This window comes from Paroedura picta, chromosome 1 (assembly GCF_049243985.1).
Source record: "Paroedura picta isolate Pp20150507F chromosome 1, Ppicta_v3.0, whole genome shotgun sequence".
NCBI classification, from domain to species: Eukaryota; Metazoa; Chordata; class Lepidosauria; order Squamata; family Gekkonidae; genus Paroedura; species Paroedura picta.
The window spans coordinates 39,400,794-39,420,966 of NC_135369.1; the positions used below are offsets into that span (position 1 = coordinate 39,400,794).

General features: G+C 41.9%; 1 protein-coding gene and 1 long non-coding RNA gene across 39 annotated transcripts in view; one reads left to right on the forward strand and one right to left on the reverse strand.

Moving 5' to 3' along the window:
- NRXN1 (neurexin 1) overlaps nt 1-20,173 on the forward strand; it is a 1,166,434-nt gene that overhangs the window by 108,862 nt on the left and 1,037,399 nt on the right. The window lies entirely within an intron of this gene.
- Nucleotides 2,292-9,783, reverse strand: LOC143836082 (uncharacterized). The gene is made up of 3 exons (XR_013230505.1): nt 9,723-9,783; nt 9,214-9,307; nt 2,292-3,438 (listed from the first exon to the last, which is right to left on the reverse strand). It is a non-coding gene; the product is annotated as an uncharacterized LOC143836082 (long non-coding RNA).

Sequence of the window (20,173 nt, forward strand, 5' to 3'; positions counted from 1 at the left end):
GACAATACACAGAAGTGGCACGGCATGAGCTAGGGAAACTGAAAGTGCTGACTAAGCTGTGCTCAGTCCCAACATGGCCCTGATGCCACACATTTCTATGCAGTGCTGGGTTTTTGCCATTGTATCTCCTGCTTATGCCAACATACCTCCCAATTAGAAGAAAAAGAAGATTTGTTTCTTATATGCCGCTTTTCTCTACCCGAAGGAGTAAAGGGAAGGTGACTGTAAGCCTCTTCTTCTTCTTCTTCTTCTTCTTCTTCTTCTTCTTCTTCTTCTTCTTCTTCTGCTTCTTCTTCTGCTTCTTCTTCTGCTTCTGCTTCTGCTTCTGCTTCTTCTCCTCTCCACCCCCCCCCCCCACAACAGTCACCCATGTGAAGTAGGGGAGGTTGAGAGAGCCCTGATATTACTGCTCGGTCAAAACAGCTTTATCAGTGCTGTGGCGAGGCAAAGGTCACCTAGCTGGCTGCATGTAGAGAAGGAGTGGGGAATAAAACCCAGCTTGCCAGATTAGAAGTCTGCGCCCCTAACCACTACACCAAACTGGCTCTACCAAAGCCAATGCATGTGGCATATTTCCCATCTTGAATCAGAATTTAGGATGGGGTTGCAAATGTAAAAACTCCAAGAACAGCAAGAAAATTTCTTTTGAAGCAGGTAATGTTGCAGATGACATTCTATGGACCTCACCTCTTACTGTACATGAAAAGAAAGAGTTTTATTTCCTTAAAATGTATCTATGCTGTCTTTCTGCCCAGTCCAGGGTCTACAGGGTGTCAAATATTAAAATCTTTGAGACATTAAAAAGCATTTAAACCCAAATATATATAAAAAATAAAACATATTAGCAGCACATAAAATATAAACAAATAGGAACACACAAACCGGGGGGGAGGGGGGCTAGTAAAAATGCCATACTATATAAGAATATCTTCACCTTCTGGCAGAAGACAACAATAGACAGACACAGGAAAATCTCCTTGGGGAGGGTGGTCCAAAGTTTAGGCACCATAGACAAGAAGACACTTTCTCAAGTTACCCCCCCCCCCCCCATCTAGCCCCAGTGGCAAACAAAGGCCTCTGGAGATGGCCAGAGAAGATAAGTGGAGTGCTGTGGGGGAAGGTAGTCTTTTACATATGTGACCCACCCCAGTCAGCATTCCGGCCACAGCATACTGTATCAGTGTTAGCTTCCATGCAGTCTTCAAGAGCAGCATTGCAATGGAGATATTACCAGGGCAGTTATCACAGTGACAAGATCTTTTCTGCCAGGAAAAAACGGAGCTGTCTCACCAGCCGAAATGCCTCTAGGCTTCCACTGCCTCTCATTTATCCAAAAAGTATACTGGGTCCAGCAGCAACCTGAAACTGTAATCCTGCGCCTTTGAGGGAATGTATCCCAGCCCTGAGCAGGAGAAATCTCTGATCCTGGGATAGACCTTTGTCCCATCAGGTAGCACCTACATTTAGTTAGGATTCAGTTTCAGCTAGTAAGACTTCAACCATCCCAACCTATGTCCATGCCTATGAAGGCCCTAGGACAAGGGACTAAATGGTGGTTCCCCAGCCCTGATATCTGAAACATGCCTTCAATGAAGTGCAAAAACCACTACAAAATGATGCTTCCTTGTCCCAACACTGGTACCAATGCTACCAAACATTGCCAAGAGGTCTAGGAGTTCTAGCAAGATCACATTTCCGCATCCATCTCTTAGTGCATGTCATCCACCATGGTGACCAAACCATTTCAGGCCCATCATGGGGCTTGAAACAAGATTTTTGTTGGATCTAAACAATCTGCTTCATTCAGAAATCCCTGAAATTGCCAATCCACCACTCGTTCAATCATTTGGGTGAAGAATGATACATTTGGAACTGAACAATACTTATTCAACTATCCTAGGTTTGAGGTAGGTTTCCTTAGGAGTGGATGCACCACTAAAGGCAGAGCAATGTCTCCTCTCTCTCTGCAGATATAAGCAACCAGGAGGGACAAGGGTCATATAAGCAGGTAGAAGAATCAAACTTCAAAGAATTCTGTCTGTATCATCTGACTGAACAAGCTAAAAGGTATCCCTCACAATGGGACAATGTCATTACTAATGTAGAGTCCAAGTTGGAATAGGCCTTGTTCCCCTCTGCCAGAAGAGTTTTGCAAGTCTGCACTAGACAGATGTGATAGTGGCAGAGACTGGATCAACACCTTCCCCCTGCCTGCCAAAGCTATTGCTAATGCATCACTTATTTTAATCACCTTGCAAAAGTGACTCGTATTTCATGTATTCATTAAAGTTTATTTACTGATTTATCTCTGTTACTCAACTTCACTACATTCTTGTAATTTATGCTCTCCGTTGTTATTGATTGTTTTAGTTTAGTTGTTGCTGTTTATTTGTTGATTTCATCTTCCCTGTGTTTGTTAAATCTTCAGATTTTGTGTATTTTTAATTTGGCAATATTTGTCCTTATGGGAAAATAAATAAAAATGCAGCGTAAATAGTAGGTAGAACTGCTATTAAAATCCATTTTGTAATCAGATAGATGACAGACAGACAGACAAGAAGTTCATTGTGAAAGTACAATTTACCAGGAGATGCCAGGAATGGAAAACAAACAAACAAACATAGATCTGCAGACTTTTCCAGTGCTGCAGTGAATATGAGCCAGAATAGTTGTAAGTGTAAGAGACAAAAAGCAATCAATAGAGCTTTGGTGATAATCAGACTTCACATTTTCCAAAGCTGTAGAAAAAGTGTGAATGTATAAAAAAACCAACAGATTAATATTCCAACCACAGAAGTTAAAGTGGAGGCAATAACACATGAGTAAGATAAAATGGCAGAAAGAACAGCGAGACCAAAGCTTTAAACAACTTGGAATCTTAGCACAGCCAGAGATGTGAATCCCAGAAATGTCAAGAGAAACTGTAGAGAGAACAAATGGTAAGGGCAGAGCAAATCATCTGTTCGTAGTTGGCAGCAGTATCCACAGAAAGGGTAGACTATAGCAATTCCATGACCCAGTAATTTGCAGAGTATCCAAAACAATAGAAAGCATACTGGGAGAAAGAATGTTCTTTGAATGGAACCTAATAAGAAGTATTGTTATTGATTTAGATGGGTGCAATCAGTCCCATTAGGCAGTACACCTTACAATAAGGTTGACTGATGAACTTTCCAAGAATGTAATGATGCCCCCTATTCAGATCTTATAGTTACAGAGGGCACAGTATGGTCAAATGCAGCTCTTCTCAACTGGAACTTAAAATCCAAATTTAGATAGGTGCACACAGGGCAGCGGAAATGGGAGAACAAGCATGAACCAAAAAGTAATGTAGGGATGCCAGCCTCTGTGAATCTCCATGCTACAGAGATGAGTTACCCTGGAGAAAATAGATCTTCTGGAGAGAGGAATCCTTGGCATTGTACTCCAATGAAGTGCCTGGGAGGAAACAAATAGAAAGGAGAAGTAAAGTGATTATCAGCTGCACATTTGACTTTGCTTGTGGCAAAAATTATATAACCTTTGTTCTGATCTTTCTAGAAGAACCTGCAGATACATGTTTTAGATTCCTCGTCACAGGGGGGCGAAAGTCAATTTTAAAAGATAAAGGGATGACGGCAATACTCTAATGAATTATTGTAAACTGGCTTTCATTTAAAAAAAGAAAAAAAAGGAAAATAGGAATAACCATCCCATTCATCTTCCAAAGAGGCAGGAACACAATAAAATTGCCACTTTCTGTGTTTGTAACTACAGCTTATGCCATTTAGTTCAATTCTGTATTATTAATCTTTGAACTACACTCAGAAGCATAGTGGTAGTTGCAGGTCCGCCTTGGCAGTCAAGAATGATCTGTTCCCTTGGTTTTTATTTACTAAAAGCCTTGTGAACTATGATTTTCATTCTTTTTGTAGCATCCCAGCCACGTAAGTATTAGAAGAGCTCACTTTTTGTGAACTATGGTCCCTCCCACCAATTCTTACCCCTAAATCTACAAATCTTCTATACGGATCTAAATACCAAGCACACTCATCAATATGTTGATGTATGACTGTGGAGTGATAGCGGACATGTGCATGAACTATTTTGATTCAGATTAAGTATTGTCTTCTCATGATTACAGAGTACTGAATACATTATTATTAGTGTTCCATTCTCCTGGCTGACTGAATAAATTAGCTTAGGAAGGATTTCTCATGAATCTAACATTGTAAACATGGAAAATATGTCAAAGGTTTTGACAAATACTATGTAATCAGTTCTGTATTTCTGATATGAAATCTTAGGCCGCTGGCTCTTTAATCTATTGCCATCAACTACTGACTATTATCACTGAATGCCCCCCCAAGTCACATATGGAAAATTAGGATTTAATAGACAAGGCAACTGTATTTATATTGATGACTAACACAGGCTATCTTTATTTGGTTCCAGACGTAATTGCCAGACAGAAATGTCTTATTAAAAATCACTGCAGAAGTTAGATGTGACTTCAGTAGATTGATTTTGAATTGTATTGTTGGACGAGCTAATGTTGAAGAATACAGGAAACATACCTTAAATATAAGGATGCTACTCAAAATAACAGGACTTTCGTGTGTTTTAGTTGTGAATCTAAGACCTCAGATAAATTTGAAGGCAGATTTTACAGCAGTCTTACTATTGTTAAGCTGACCTGATCCTGAACAGTACGTAGATTGATGACCTCCTGGAAATCTTTTTTTGTTTTGTTTTTTAATCCTCCTTGAATTCCGTGATGGAAGACAGGCAGGAGAGGAGCAGGGGACCACAAGGAACTCACAGGGGAGAGGAAATTGTATCTCCCCTCCCTGAGCTGCTTCTCCATTGGGTTTCTCTATAGCCTCCTGCTGCCACCATGGCTGAGAGTGTCAGCGTCTAATATAGAGAGCTGGGTTTGATTCCCTACAACTCCACATGCAGCCAGCTGGGTAATCTTGGGTCATTCACAGTTCTCTCAGAGCTCTCTCAGCCTCATGTACCTCACAGGGTATCTGTTGTGGGGCAAGGAAGGGTAGGCGATTGTGAGCTGCTTTAAGACTCCCTTGAGTAGTAAAAAGCAGAGTACAGAAAACCTGCTCTTATTATTCTTTCACCCTCTTCCATTTTAGATACTTGTTCTTTCTTTCTTTCTTTCTTTCTTTCTTTCTTTCTTTCTTTCTTTCTTTCTTTCTTTCTTTCTTTCTTTCTTTCTTTCTTTCTTTCTTTCTTCTGTGATGTGAGCACAAATCCTCCCCTTTCTCTCCTTTCTGCCACTGTCCCTTTTTTGCTCTCCGCTGTGGTGACAAGTTTCAGACTAAATATATGAAGTTTATTCTATCATCACCAGAAACATTAAAATAGTAGACATTTAAAACAGCCATGTGTGTTTTTTTAAACAAACTGTTGTGTTTGTAGAGGAAGCTTTAAATCAGTAGTTCTCAACCTTCCTAATGCTGCGACCCCTTCCTCATGTTGTGGTGACCCCCAACCATAAGATTATGCAAGTGTTCTTTCACAGAAATTAAACCAAAAATGGACAATGGCATGAAGATTCATGGTTCATGATTGTATATAAATTGGGTTTTTTCCCCCGGGGTTCTGCCTCTTGTCCCACCATGCCGATCTCGCTCTTTTGACCACCCCTGGAGTAGATAGTGTAGCATAACTTAAACCAATGTGGGATAGCAATTCACAGTGACAGCCTCTAACCCAGAAGCTCTCAACTGCCTTACAGCCGTGACCCCAACCACGGCAGCGGTGGCAGTGCATGCACATGGGGGCGGGTGCGCAGGCGCAGATCAATCTGGAGGCAGCGTGAAGGTGGCAAGAACCATGACTCTGTTGCTGCCAGCTGCCGCCGGCCATCCCCCCACTGCCACCACCTGCTACCGCTGCCGCCGCCCGCTGCCACCTGCTACCACCGTTGCCTGCTGCTGCCGTGGCCACCAACCTAGCAACCCCATGGATTTCCGACCCCAAGGTTGAGAAACATTGCTTTAAATGATGCTTCCGAGTCATTGCACAGATCAAGATTTTATATTCCGGGAAAAATGTCTTAGGAACAGGGAATCTGCCTCATTTGATGAAGTAAGACTTTGAAACAATATTTTTTCAAGTGGATATGGCTGGAGGCCTAAAGGAGGATGCCACACCAATCTTTGGGCAATAAGTAGGCCATACCTTTATTGCAAAACACATAGTAAGGAACGGGCATGGACAGACTGTGAGGAAGCTCCTGTCCAGTGGCTCCAGCTGGAACAATCAATTTCCTCCTCCTTCTCCTGAAGCCCAGCTACTATCTGCCTGCAGGCGGGGAACCCCATGGGCATTGGCCTCTGCTTGTTCCCCTTTGCCACCTGGAAATTAGAGCCACCATACAGTCCCACTTGAGGGGCACTGCTGTGGCCTGCCATCAGCACAGCTTTTTATGGAGGCTCTGACAATGGGGGAGGCCAGCACACAGGCCCTGGTCTCCCCCAAAGGATCAGCCCCCATGTGCAACAACCACCCACCGTGACAACATTACAAAAGGACATGAAGACAAACTACGCATGTCAGCTGCAATATCAGCATAGTATCAAAATACAACATGGCATTATAACGATAAAATGATAAAACAAAATCTGTTCCAACCCAATATATAGAATCATAGAATCATAGAGTTGGAAGGGGCCATACAGGCCATCTAGTCCAACCTCCTGCTCAACGCAGGACTAGCCCTAAGCATCCTAAAGCATCCAAGAAAAGTGTGTATCCAACCTTTGCTTGAAGACTTCCAGTGAGGGGGAGCTCACCACCTTAGGCAGCCTATTCCACTGCTGAACTACCCTGACTGTGAAAAACTTTTTCCTGATATCTAGCCTATATCGTTGTACTTGAAGTTTAAACCCATTACTGCGTGTCCTCTCCTCTGCAGCCAGCAGAAACAGCATCCTGCCCTCCTCCAAGTGACAACCTTTCAAATACTTAAAGAGGGCTATCATGTCCCCTCTCAACCTCCTTTTCTCCAGGCTGAACATTCCCAAGTCCCTCAACCTATCTTCATAGGGCTTGGTCCCTTGGCCCCAGATCATCTTCGTAGCTCTCCTCTGTACACTTTCAATTTTATCGACGTCCTTCTTGAAGTGAGGCCTCCAGAACTGCACACAGTACTCCAGGTGTGGTCTGACCAGTGCCGTATACAATGGGACTATGACATCTTGTGATTTTGATGTGATGCCCCTGTTGATACAACCCAAAATGGCATTCGCCTTTTTTACCGCTGCATCACACTGCCTGCTCATGTTTAGTTTACAGTCCACAAGTACCCCAAGGTCTCGTTCACACACAGTGCTACCTAGAAGCGTATCCCCCATCCAGTAGGCATGCTTTTCATTTTTCTGACCCAGATGCAGAACTTTACACTTATCTTTATTAAATTGCATCTTGTTCTCATTTGCCCATTTTCCCATTGTGTTCAGATCTCGTTGAACTCTGTCTCTATCTTCCGGAGTATTTGCCAGTCCTCCCAATTTGGTGTCATCTGCAAACTTGATGAGTAGTCCCTCCACCCCCTCATCTAGATCATTAATAAATATGTTAAAAAGTATAGTGTGAGAGGGTGGGAAGATCTGAAGCTGGCCCAGGGAGGAAGAGCCAGTGTGCAGCCCAGTATATATGGCTGTGCCACCTGCCTTGTGCACAGGCTTCTAGGGCTCTCTACTAAAGGAACATCAGCTTTCTGGCCCATCCCCCACCTCCCTGCTGTTACGGTTAAGCCTATCTCTCTTCCTACCAGCTGCATTTAGTGTTAAATAATTGTTTACATTGGCATATTGAAGCGCTTTGCGCGCACACACACACACCAAACAAGTAAACTATATGTGAATTGTATTTTAAAACTATTTTTGTAAATAAAACAATTTTGTAAATGAAAAATACACGGAAATGCCAAGCCTATTGCTTAAACGGAATTAGAGGTCTGAGTCAACAACATGCATAAGATCAGTCTGTGGGAGAAATCAATCATCAGTTGCAAGAGAAAATAAAGGTCTTCTGGTACTCTTTAAGGAGGCGACTGAGAAGAGAGGTGCAATAAGTTTCATGCTGAGAAGCCTATTCATTTCTGGTACAATGGTGGGCTTTTCAGAGAGGAGGTGGTATCTGAGTGCAGATGGCCACCTTATGGCACAATAAGATATTTGATGCATGGATGCTGTATACACCCTGTGTGTTCAGCAATGAGTGAACATGTAAAATGAAAGGACATGAAGAAGCTGGGATCAAATGCACTGGACTTTATAGCAAAACTATTTATATGGAAGCAGCCAATCAACACAGAGAAACAACCCACTTTCCTGGCATCACCTTGCCCCCCATCTATTTACCAAACAGAACAAGGGAGTAACAAAAGCAACACAGTACCCTCCACTCTTTGGTGCATGGTGTCATAGGAGAGCTGAGCCTGCTACACTCCAGAGAGCTCTGCCAATGAGGGTTCAAATACTCTTTTGGAAATCCCCTCTTGAGAGGCTGGCAAGTAGGAATAGAATCAAGGACAGTCCATGCATGTTTTCTGGACATCTCCACAGTTTATTATTTATTTATTTATTTTCTTAGATTTTTTAATACCGCCCTCACATATGGCTCAGGGCAGTTCATTTGTCAGAGGAAATGCCCAAGGAAAATTGAGGGCCTCCCCTACACAATTATTAGGAAGGGGCTAAAATGTCCCAAAGATTGGTTTGCCAGGCTAGGTAGACACAGAAGCTAGAGAACTAGAGAATATGTGACTGCATATTCACAGAACACATTCCTACACCAGCTTGGTGTAGTGATTAGGAGTGCAGACTTCTGATCTGGTGAGCCAGGTTAGATTCCGTGCTCCCCCACATGCAACCAGCTGGGTAATCTTGGGCTTGCTACAGCAGTGATAAAGCTGTTCTGACCACAGTAATATCAGGGCTCTCTCAGCCTCACCTACCTCACAGAATGTCTGCTGTGGGGAGAGAAAAGGGAAGGTGAATTTAAGCCACTTTGAGACTCCTTCGGGTAGAGAAAAGTGGCATATAAGAATCAACTCTTCTTCTTCCAGGTAAGCCCACAGTGGCGTTATGGAGCTTGAAGCTCATTAAAGAGAAAATTGGGACCAAAACAAGGGTCACCTTTGGGTCAGTAACAAGCTGTTCAGTAAAGCAGGACACAGAAATACACACTACACTCTGCAAAGCATACCTTTAACCACGCTCCTTTAACTCCCAGCTGGGCACTGAGAATCCTCCCTCGGCCCTGGTGCTGGAACTGGGCATCTTTATCAGAGCAGGAGTGCCTGCAGAGATAAGCATAGCACTGTGAAGTAGCACAGGCTTGGCATCGCTAAACTTCCTTGTTCAAGTCCTGCCTGCCACTGACTACAGCACAGGCCTGGTCCCCTGCACTTGGATGGACAGTTCATGCTGATGAAATAGTACAAATTGCCAACAAAACATTTCTTTCTTATTTTATATGCAGTGAACTTCAGCTTTTGTCACTTCATCTTCTGCAGGAGGCTGACTGGCATTCTGGAGGAGGTATAAGGAATAAGCACTCACAGCGCAATCCTGTAAACAGTTATACTTTTCTGAATTCTGTTGAAGTCAGTGAGCTTCAAAGGCTATGACTTTGCTTGGGATTGCACTGTCATCCCAGTTACAACCACCCCCAACCCATGTTAAAAATACTTTAAGAACACTGCCAACACTAACCTTTGTGTATTTAGATATTTCAGCGAGGAAGGAAAAGTGGATTGAAGATCAGAGTGAATTCTGTCCATTGTGTGACTCTCTTGGGTTCTTTACAGTCATAGAATCATAGAATCATAGAGTTGGAAGGGGCCATACAGGCCATCTAGTCCAACCCCCTGCTCAACGCAGGATCAGCCCAAAGTACTTCCTAGCCACTCTTAACTCTTTGGTAATTTTAAACCAGTTATCAGTAGTGAAGTTCAGATATCCATGAGGTCAGCTTACATTCCATTATGTTTTGCTCAGCAGCCACAAGCCAGGAGCCAAACTGTTTAGATGTATTTGATTAGCATGATTTCTCAAATAATTACATTGCTTTCTTGTAACTGTCACACCACCACCTGTTGGATGCTGCCTCCACTTTTAAAATATACATACTAAAAAGAAACTTATGACTTAAACTTATTACTTAAATGTCCCTGTGTGCCTGATGAGTACTAACTATAGGCATTTTGCACTGGAGCTATACTACTGCTAGCTTCTCAAGAATCTTGGACCAAAAAAAAGGCAATCTCGAAGCTGCAATGCTATTACTGAGATTATCCAGATTTGTGAAAGACATTTTCAACAATGGTCAAGCTACTGCTTTCACTAGCATAGCAATAAGCAATCACAGCAATAATCATCAGAACATCTTTTAATTGTTCTCATCAAAATCACAGGTGATCTGGGCCAAGGGGATTTCATTATCCAAACAAAGTTTGAGAAAACTAATGACAGACTTCAAATCCCCAGAAGTCATCGATTATTAATGGTGTTCAGTAATGCCGAAGTAAATCCTGCCAACTGTCTCTGGTTATACTTTCATTGCAAAAGGAATCTCATGCAGGCACACTAATTGCACCAACAGCGATTAAGCAGGATTTATTTTATTTAAACAGGTTCATGAACACGTTAAGTGACACAGACCATTGGTGTATAAAAATCAACTTGCAGAGGTGCCCCAAGATTTCAGGCGGATGCCTTTTATATCCACTATACTGGCAGATCCTTTTCACCAGAGAAGCTGAGCATTGAAACTGGGATCTTCTGATTCAAAGTAGATGTTCCACTACTGAGTCATACTGAGCCGGAGCCCTCCCTGAAATGGTCTCAAATGCCTACATAACTGATACTAACCATACAAGTTCTATATTTTTTAATCCAATCCTCAAAGAAACTCAGAGTGCCATACACAGTACTCCCCTCTGCCATTTTATTTGGCAGTAACACTGTAAGATCTGTTGGGTTGACAAGAGCGTGACTAGTTGAAGAGCAGTCAGTGAATTTCATGGAAAAGAAAGAGGTTCAGCACTGCAGGCACCACACAACAACAGCTCAAGAATAACCTTAGCTTAGAATGGCCAGGGATTTGGGTTTTTTTTTGGGGGGGGGCATTATCTGGCCATGGAATTACAGTTACTGTGGGTGGGCAGGTAATTGTGAATTTCCTGTAGGTGGTTAAACTAGGTGACCCTGGAGGTCCCTTCCAATTCTATTAATTTATATAGGGTTTACATTAATTGATGGAACCATTAACTGTGATCACTAGGGGGATCCTCTAGGTTTGGTGCTAAATTCAGTATCAAAAGGAGAAGAAGAGTTGGTTCTTATACGCTGCTTTTCTCTACCCAAAGGAGTGTCAAAGCAGGTTACAATCACCTTCCCTTTCCTCTCCCCACAACAGACACCCTGTGAGGTGGGTGAGGCTGTGAGATCCCTGATATTACTGCTTAGTCAGAACAGCTTTATCAGTGCTGTGGTGAGCCCAAGGTCACCCAGCTGGATGCATGTGGGGGAGCATGGAATCCAGTTCACCAAATTAGAAGTCTGCACTTCTAACCATTACACCAAGCTGGCTCTCAATTCTCCAAGCTGGCTGGAAGATTGTAAATGAGGGTTTTTTTTTCATTTTTTTACATTTTGCAATTTTTAAATTTGGGAGAAGGATTATAAGCCACCAACAGCCATAAGCAAAGTATGTACATCTGTGTAAACAACAAGAACAGATGCTTTTTATCCTTGTGGCTTATAGTAAACTTTCCATAGGAACACTGTTGCAAGTGGTATGCTGAATGGCTATCCATTGATAAAAAATCATCACCATTCAAACTAAGGGAGGCAAGGCAGCAAGGTATAGCCTTATTTTGTCAGATCCCAGAAGTGAAGGAGGGTCATTGCTTGGAAAGGAGACCCCCAAGGAAGATTCTTCAGCGGAAGGCACTGGCAAACTACCTCTGCTTCTCACTTGTCTTGAAAGCACCTTCTTGGGGTCTCCATAAGTTGGGACAGACTTGATGATACCTTATATACACACATTCAAACAAAAGGCTATGATCTCCCAGATGTTAATAATAAAGTTAGTGAGGCATCACGAAATATGATAGCAATTATGAGTGAAGCAGCAATCAATATTCAGAAATACCACACACCAAATTTTTAAATTTCCCAGGACCTCAGTAACTTTTCAATGGAAATGAGTTTCACTGTGAATCACCTGACACCAAGTCATCAAGTAATGGTATACAGGTATGATTCAGCTCTTTGCAGAAAGAATATTTTGCATCAATTTGGAACTAATTCAGTAACCTATAAGGCTACTAGTGCCTTATCTGCCCCTGGACCATCTAGCCACAGTGATCCATGCTAGACTTCTGTTACTCGCTCTACACAGGTTTACCCTTGTCCTTGACATGGAGTTTGCAGCTGGTACAAAATGCACTTGCAAGGGTTCTGATGGGAACATCATGAAGAACCCATGTGCAGCCAGTCCTGAGGCAGCTGCATTGGTTTCCAGTTGTGTACCAGGTCAAGTTCAAAGTATTGGTTTTGACCGTCAAGGCCATTTGTAGTCTGGGTCCAGCATACCTGAGGGACCGACTAACTCTGTATGCCCCCCCCCCACATAGCTCTTTGCTCTGCAAGTTTGAAGAGGTTGTGATCCCTGGCCCATGTGAAGTGCACCTGACCTCAACCAGGGCCAGGATCTTTTTGGTCTTGGCTTCCACTTTGCAGAATGAGCTTCTAGAAGAGCTAAGGGTCTTGCTGTAACTATTGTAGTTTTGCAGGGCCTGCAAGACGGAGCTGTTTCACCAAGCATTTGGCTAGGGCAAGGTCAAGGAAGATCTTTGTGTCCCTCCTCTCTTCTTCCGCCTATTCTCCTAGGTGTTGGGTTGATGTGGACTACTTTTTAAGGGTATTGGGGCTATGGAGGGATTGTTGTTAAATATGATAACTGTTATTTTACTGTTGTACACTACCATGAGTCAGCTGTCTGACACTGTGGTTAATAAATATGATATTAAATAAATAAAGTTCAGATGACTGGAGCAGAAAGAAACACTATAAACTGATTGAATCATCATTAGCATGGACAGGTTGTTGACTTTTTAAATAATTGCCAGTAATTCTTCCATAAAATTGTGGCTTGTTCTTACAATGTTATTTTCCTATAATAGCTATGATACTTGCATCACTAATGAATTTATTTGGTACGGAAGCTTGATTTTAAATTATGTTACCCTGGTGCAACTCCAATTTCTACCAAAATAAGAGAGGTTTTTTAAATGTATCATAAACTTGTATTATGTTTCTCTACAAACCATTGGCCTGATGGCAAGTATCATGATCTTTACTGTGTGTGTGTTTCAGTTGAAATGTTGAGATCAACCTCATCCCAACTGCTTGCTTTAAAGGGAGAAAATGCAACAGAAACTGCAATTGGGTAGGGCCTAGCAAACGTCCACAAGGATGTACAGAAAAAGAGGGGGGAGATTAAAAGCAAAACAAAAAACAACTCCTTGGCAAAGGCAATTGCTAAAATCTCAGGGAGTCATAACTTTTTGCAGTGTAAAATAAAACTTCTAATCTGGATGGCATCACATCTGTGCAACCAAACAACACCTAGAAGGAATTCATCTGTGTTTCACTGGAGGGGGGTCACTTGAAATGATGACTGGCATTCAAAAGAACACTTGGGACAATATCATAACCAGGCTGTTGCAGATCATTTAGCTAGGTATTTATATTCTGCTTTGCTCTCCATTGGAGACCCAAAGCAGTTAATACATTTTCCTTGTTCACCATTTTGTTCCCATAGCACCAAGCTTGTGAAGTAAACTCTGCTGAGAGGGAGTGACTGGCCCAAGGCCACTGAAGGAGACACTCTACCAGAGGGGATCCAAATGGAGATCTTACACATTCTAGTCTGATATTCTAAGTTGTTACAAGCACAGGTATTCAGATGTTCTCATTGAGGCTAGGTGAAATCTTGGGATATTTGGGAGCAAGTAAGCTGGGAAAAACAGACAGTTGGGGAAATGGCATGGAGGAAGTTGTGCCCCCCCCCTTCCTAAACAAAAGAGAGATGTGTGTGAAGTGTCAGAGAGAGAGAGAGAGAGAGAGAGAGAGAGAGAGAAATGTTTGAAGAAACAGGATAGAAGGCAGTTAACTGAAGAGAGAAAAGGAAATAATTATTTCCTTGAAAAGTTATCACAGGGTGTTTTTTTTCTTCCTGTGTATGTATGTGCTTGCAAGGATAACATTGGTGCTTTTTCTACCAGGTCTATAATTGTGGATTACAGTATCTTCATAACACACAGGTCTTTCTGAGCGAGAATCCTGTGGCAGATTACAGTAATGTAACACACTTGCTTTTCTTGCCAGGGATTATATATTGGAAAGTTGGAATTCATTGTTTCCCAATGTGTTTCTGTATAGAACCATATGATTAAAGGATTACATGATCTGAGAATGTTTGAAGTCCCGTCGCCCCCCCCCCCCTTTCATTAAATGTTTTATTCTGTAACTGATTATGGGGGTTTATATAACACGTATAATTTATTTCAAAATTAAATACTTTTACTATGTTAATAATGTTAATGAGATTATTATTATTATAAAATGATAAACTGTCTGTAATTGTTTTTCAATATCATCTGACTTTTTTAATTGGTTCATGTTAGGGGGTCAAGCCAGGAATATGTTACTGAGGGGTTTTTTTGCCCGTATACCACCATTACCACAACAAATCTTTACCATTGTCATTATTTTAGTAGAGGCAACATCTGTGTTGCATCTCTTATGACTACCAGCTTAGTATCTTTAACTACTCTGCAGGAGTGGTATAAATAAAGCAGTAGGGGGGGTTGGGGTGGGCCCAGTCCAGGATGGGGAGGAGCGGCCATTGGCCCCTTCCCCCTGGACTGACGCAAAACGCCTCCTGACCTACCCAACCACCAACCTTACCCAACTTCAAGCCACTGTCGCCCAGGCCCTGGCCTGCGGGAGAGAGGGGGACAAAGGCTTTGGGGAAGGCACAGGAACCCAGGTGCCACATTGGAGATGCGGCACCCGGCCTCCTTCGCCTTCCACGAAGCCTCCGAGGCTAGGGGGGTGGGGGGAAAATGTGAGGGAGACCGGGTGCTGCATTGGAGATGCAGTGCCCGGCCTCCTTTACCTTTCCCAAAGCCTCTGAGGTGATGGGGAGGGGAGTGGGGGGGAAACTTCGGGGAGGGCTAAGGAGCCTGGGTGCGGTGTTGGAGACGCGGTGGCTGGCCTTCCCCAAAGCCTCCAAGGGGACTGGGAGAGGGGCGAGGGAAAGGCGAAGAACAGGTACTCCAGACTTGCTCAAAGACTCCTTAATGTTTCACATGTTTTGAGATTTTACATGTTTAGGATGATTTTGTATTGATGATACAAATAATGGTGCTGTCTGCTATTGTATAAAAAATGGGGAGTTTAGATATTGTGGAATTTATAAGGGTTAAACAAAATGTTATACAAATGCTTGTAGCAAAATCTGTAAATCTAATGAAAGGCAGTTTGAGAAGCGTTTACATAGGGCAGACAAGAAGCAGGGGAGGAAATATTTAATAGCTTTTCTCACAATCCACTTATCCACAGAAACTCTTCCCTCACTGGGAAGTCCCCTTCCCATGGACTTCTAGTTGTGTGTTTACCATCACAACATCCATCTGAACACTCTCAATTCCTCTACCACATCCACTATCACTTGTACCCTCCTTTAGTCACTGTTCTCTAATGATGTACAAGGAATCCTTGTGTTCATCTGATGGACTTAAACCTTCATATTTCAAATGACTTCTTTTTACCATGGTAGAGAGAAGTAACAACCTGACTGCTTGTATAATGTCTAAGTGGAACTGGATTTCTGGCATACTTATATCATATTTCTATTACAATTTTATTTGATCCGGGCTTTTCTTTTTAATTGTCTGGTTGCTCTGGTTGTTTTTATAACACTTTCACTTCTTTTTTGGGACCTATTGTTTGGGACCTTTTTTGGGACCTATAGGATGTTGTTATGATCTTCTGCTGTGTATCTCGTGTAAAATGTCACATTTTGGACTATATCAAGGTGTTTGTTAGGCTGCTGGATTAGAATTGGCTAATATCTTTGCAGTAGGATCTTGAAGATGTGTGTCTGTGTGTGCAAAAGAAAGGACAGCAGTTTTATCAGCTGATTTTAAAAATTCAAGTTATGTGAATCAATTTTAAACCATTGGTGCTTAAAAAGAAAGGAGTTGATTTATTTAAAAAAAGAAGAATGGCATGCCAATATATGTTTCTGGATGGGGTGAGAAGAAACTGTCAAGGGAAGAGGGAAAATCCTTTTAAGCCCCACTGATTCACAAAGGAGTGACTGACATTTACTTCTTTTGTTTGCCAATAGGAGGGAAACCAATATACTATAACTCCTGGAAGAAGAAAGGATATTTTTACACTATGCAAAGGAACTCATTTTAATCTATTAAGATGGCTAACATGGTTTTTAAAATGTAATAAGTAGAAGAATGATCTGAATTTAGATTTTTTTTGGGGGGGGGAACTAAGATGGGGGAAAAATTAAGGCTCCCTGAATATTAAACAACTGAGCCTCTTGTGGCGCAGAGTGGTAAGGCAGCAGACATGCAGTCTGAAGCTCTGCCTGTGAGGTTGGGAGTTCAGTCCCAGCAGCCGGCTCAAGGTTGACTCAGCCTTCCATCCTTCCGAGGTCGGTAAAAATGAGTACCTAGCTTGCTGGGCGGTAAACGGTAATGACTGGGGAAGGCACTGGCAAACCACCCTGTATTGAGTCTGCCATGAAAACGCTAGAGGGCGTCACCCCAAGGGTCAGACATGACCCAGTGCTTGCACAGGGGATACCTTTACCTTTACCTTTAAATATTAAATAATCCCCCAAACCTCCCAAAATATATACAGGTTTTCTTTAATGTTTACTTTTGCCCACAAGAAATCACAATGGCTTATATATACTTTTCCTCACAGTGAAAAAAAGTTACAGAACTATATTTTCTTTGAGAGGCAAAAAAAAAGAGTATTTATTCATCTCAAGTGTATATTGTACATCAATACCCTACCCTTGAGCATATTGCATAATGAAAAGTGGCCTTTGCAAATTACCACCTACAAGGTTGTTTATGATCAACAATAAAATATAAAATCAAAATGTTCTGGATGCATTTGAACTATCTGTGTTAGAGATGCCAACATGCAAACTTACTCATGAAGCTGTTAATTAGAATCCAGCTGGTGAGAGAAAATGAGAGCACTAGTGGGACATCTTAAGAAGATCTTTTAGAATGAGGAATAGAACTATCTGTCTAAGCACAGATGGAGGCAAATGTGTTTGGCAGACAAGGTTGGAATAAGCTGGTTCCTCCCTGTGCAGCAAGACGGATGTGAAATGATTTTAATGCTATTGGGCCAAATTAGCCACCAGAAAATCAAACAAATTACTGTAAAACAAAACATTACACAATTTTGAAGTACTTTTTTAACTATAAAATTGTCACAATACCTGTGTTTTAAAGTAAATTTAAATAAGTGTTTTTAAGGAAAACCAGGGAAATTTCAAAAGAGGCCAAAAGAGTTAAGACCCATGACATCTCATAGAGAGGAATGTTGTCTATATCTGCTAAAGTTATGGCTTCTCATTCATATTGAAGTCAAGGAGATGAATGCTTGCTTCACAAAAATACCTTTTTAATAAGTGTGTGTCACAGAATTGCAACATGTACCTGCCAAAATGGCTGTGTTTGAAAAGAGCCATTTATTTATTCTGTTATCTGTTCAGCATGAAAATACAGGGAGGGAATGCATGACTGGCCATGACACTTCACCATGTGTTTTATAGTAAACATATGATAAAATTAAAGCTAACATCTTCTTCACACCTGATAAGTTATGTAGGTATACATTGTTGGTGTTTAATTTATAGCCATATAAAATGTAACATATAAGGAACTTTGAACACTCTGACACATTTGAGGTTAGTACATACCAAAAAGATGCAAGAAAAAAAATCAACTGACAGTCTGACTCTCAGAGGGTATGTGGGACATATACCTGCACTGGGGCTATTTGGTCAGTGCCCCCTCCCTCCCTTACATACACGCATACACGTGCACGCACACACACACATACACACACACACAGATGCCCTTCCCTCCCCCTCCCCCCTCACCTGTTGGTTTCCCAACCTCATCCTTAGTTCCTCTTCTCACTCGCAAACACACACACAGACATACAGAGACTCTCTTCCCTTCCCCACCGTTTCCCCTCCTTACTTGTTGGTTTCCTAACCTACCTACCTACTTCCCTCCCAAGCAAGCATACATATACACACGCTCCCTTCCCCCCTCCCCTTCCTTTCTGCTTACCTTCTCCTCCAACTGCTACCCCTGCCTCGGCCCCCGCTGGTCATGCATCGTCTGGCTAGGCCATCAAGGCTTGTTGGGCCCTCTACATCTTCTGGTGCATTCCGGTGACAGGGCTACCGATGTCACATCCGTATTCTTAGAAGGTGTGCCAAAAGATGTGTTAAAATAATAATTTTAAAAATTCCCCTTCTTACCAATGCCACTTTATAATCAATGGATTCCATTTTGGATTTTGACAACAGAGACCCACATTAAAATTCTCCACCCTAATACCTATTGACTGGGTGACCTTGGGCCAAACCATTATTCCCAGTCCAACTTACTTCACTAGGTATTTTAATTCTACACTAGTTTGGTGTAGTGGTTAGGAGTGCAGACTTCTAATCTGGGATGCCAGGTTCGAAACTGCGCTCCCCCACATGCAACCAGCTGGGTGACCTTGGGCTCACCACGGCATTGATAAAACTGTTCTGACCGAGCAGGAATATCAGGGCTCTCTCAGCCTCACCCACCCCACAGGGTGTCTGTTGTGGGGAGAGGAATGGGAAGGCGACTGTAAGCCGCTTTGAGCCTCCTTCGGGTAGGGAAACGTGGCATATAAGAACCAACCTTCTAGTTAAAAATTGTGTGTGGGGGAGGAGGTTGGGGACTTCTTTGAAAATGAAAATGAAATAATCATGGAAACAGAGTTAGGGTCATATCATTATAGAGTTGGAAGGCCATCTAGTTCAGCCCCCTGCTCAGTGCAGGATCAATGATAAAGCATCCAGGATAAGTATTTGTCCAGCCACTGCTTAAAGGCCATTAGTGAGGGAAAGCTCACTATCTCCTTAGGCAACCTATTCCATAGCCAAAGTACTTTGACTGTAAATCCTCCTCCCACCCCCGCCGATATCTATCCAGTACTGTTCAACACATGGTTTAAAGCCATCATGGTGGGTCCTATGTTTTGGTGCCAAGAACCACTCCCTGCTCTCCAAGTGACAACATTTCAGTTGTTCTATGTTGTTTCATCTTACATGTCCATGTGCATATTTTATTTGAGAATTAAATTTTGGAAGCATTAAGATCAATTAGACATGAAGATGCATTAATTTCTCTTTTTATATTATTATGGAATAAAATTCCACGCTGCATTTCCATTTCAGTTGCATTCTGTTTTTACTAGGCGAATTTTAAAAGATTCCTTCTGGAATCTGAACATATGCATGTTGCCGCAGCTTTCAGTTTTTTAGTTTATCTTTATTCTCATTGCTAACATGTTGGATCCTGTGGATCCATTCCTCTAATGGCAGTGCATTCCTCCATCACAAGGTGATTTTCTTAAATTGAAGAGCCTTCTTAAATCAAGATAAAAGCTGTTGAACTGGGAAAGGTACTGCCATTAAAACATATTCACAGAATCCAACAAAGAGAAAGCTATTATGCACATTGATAAAACACTAAGAAAGTCATTCTTGATATTGTACTTCATATGACTGCATCAAGATTCTTTTTGTGTTGTCTTTTATTAACATACTAATAGTACAATTCTGTAAGATTTTATCAGTGCACATTTGCATATAGGTGATATGGATGGGGAGAGAGATGCAAATAAAATTCAAGAAGCAAAAGCTAGAGCAATTTGTTCTTGCACAGACCAAATTTTTGAAATAAAATACTTCTAATACAAAAAATAAAATCAATATAGGCCCATATAATGTGGAAATCCAAAATGGGGAGGAGGGCAGGGATTGTATGAGAAATATT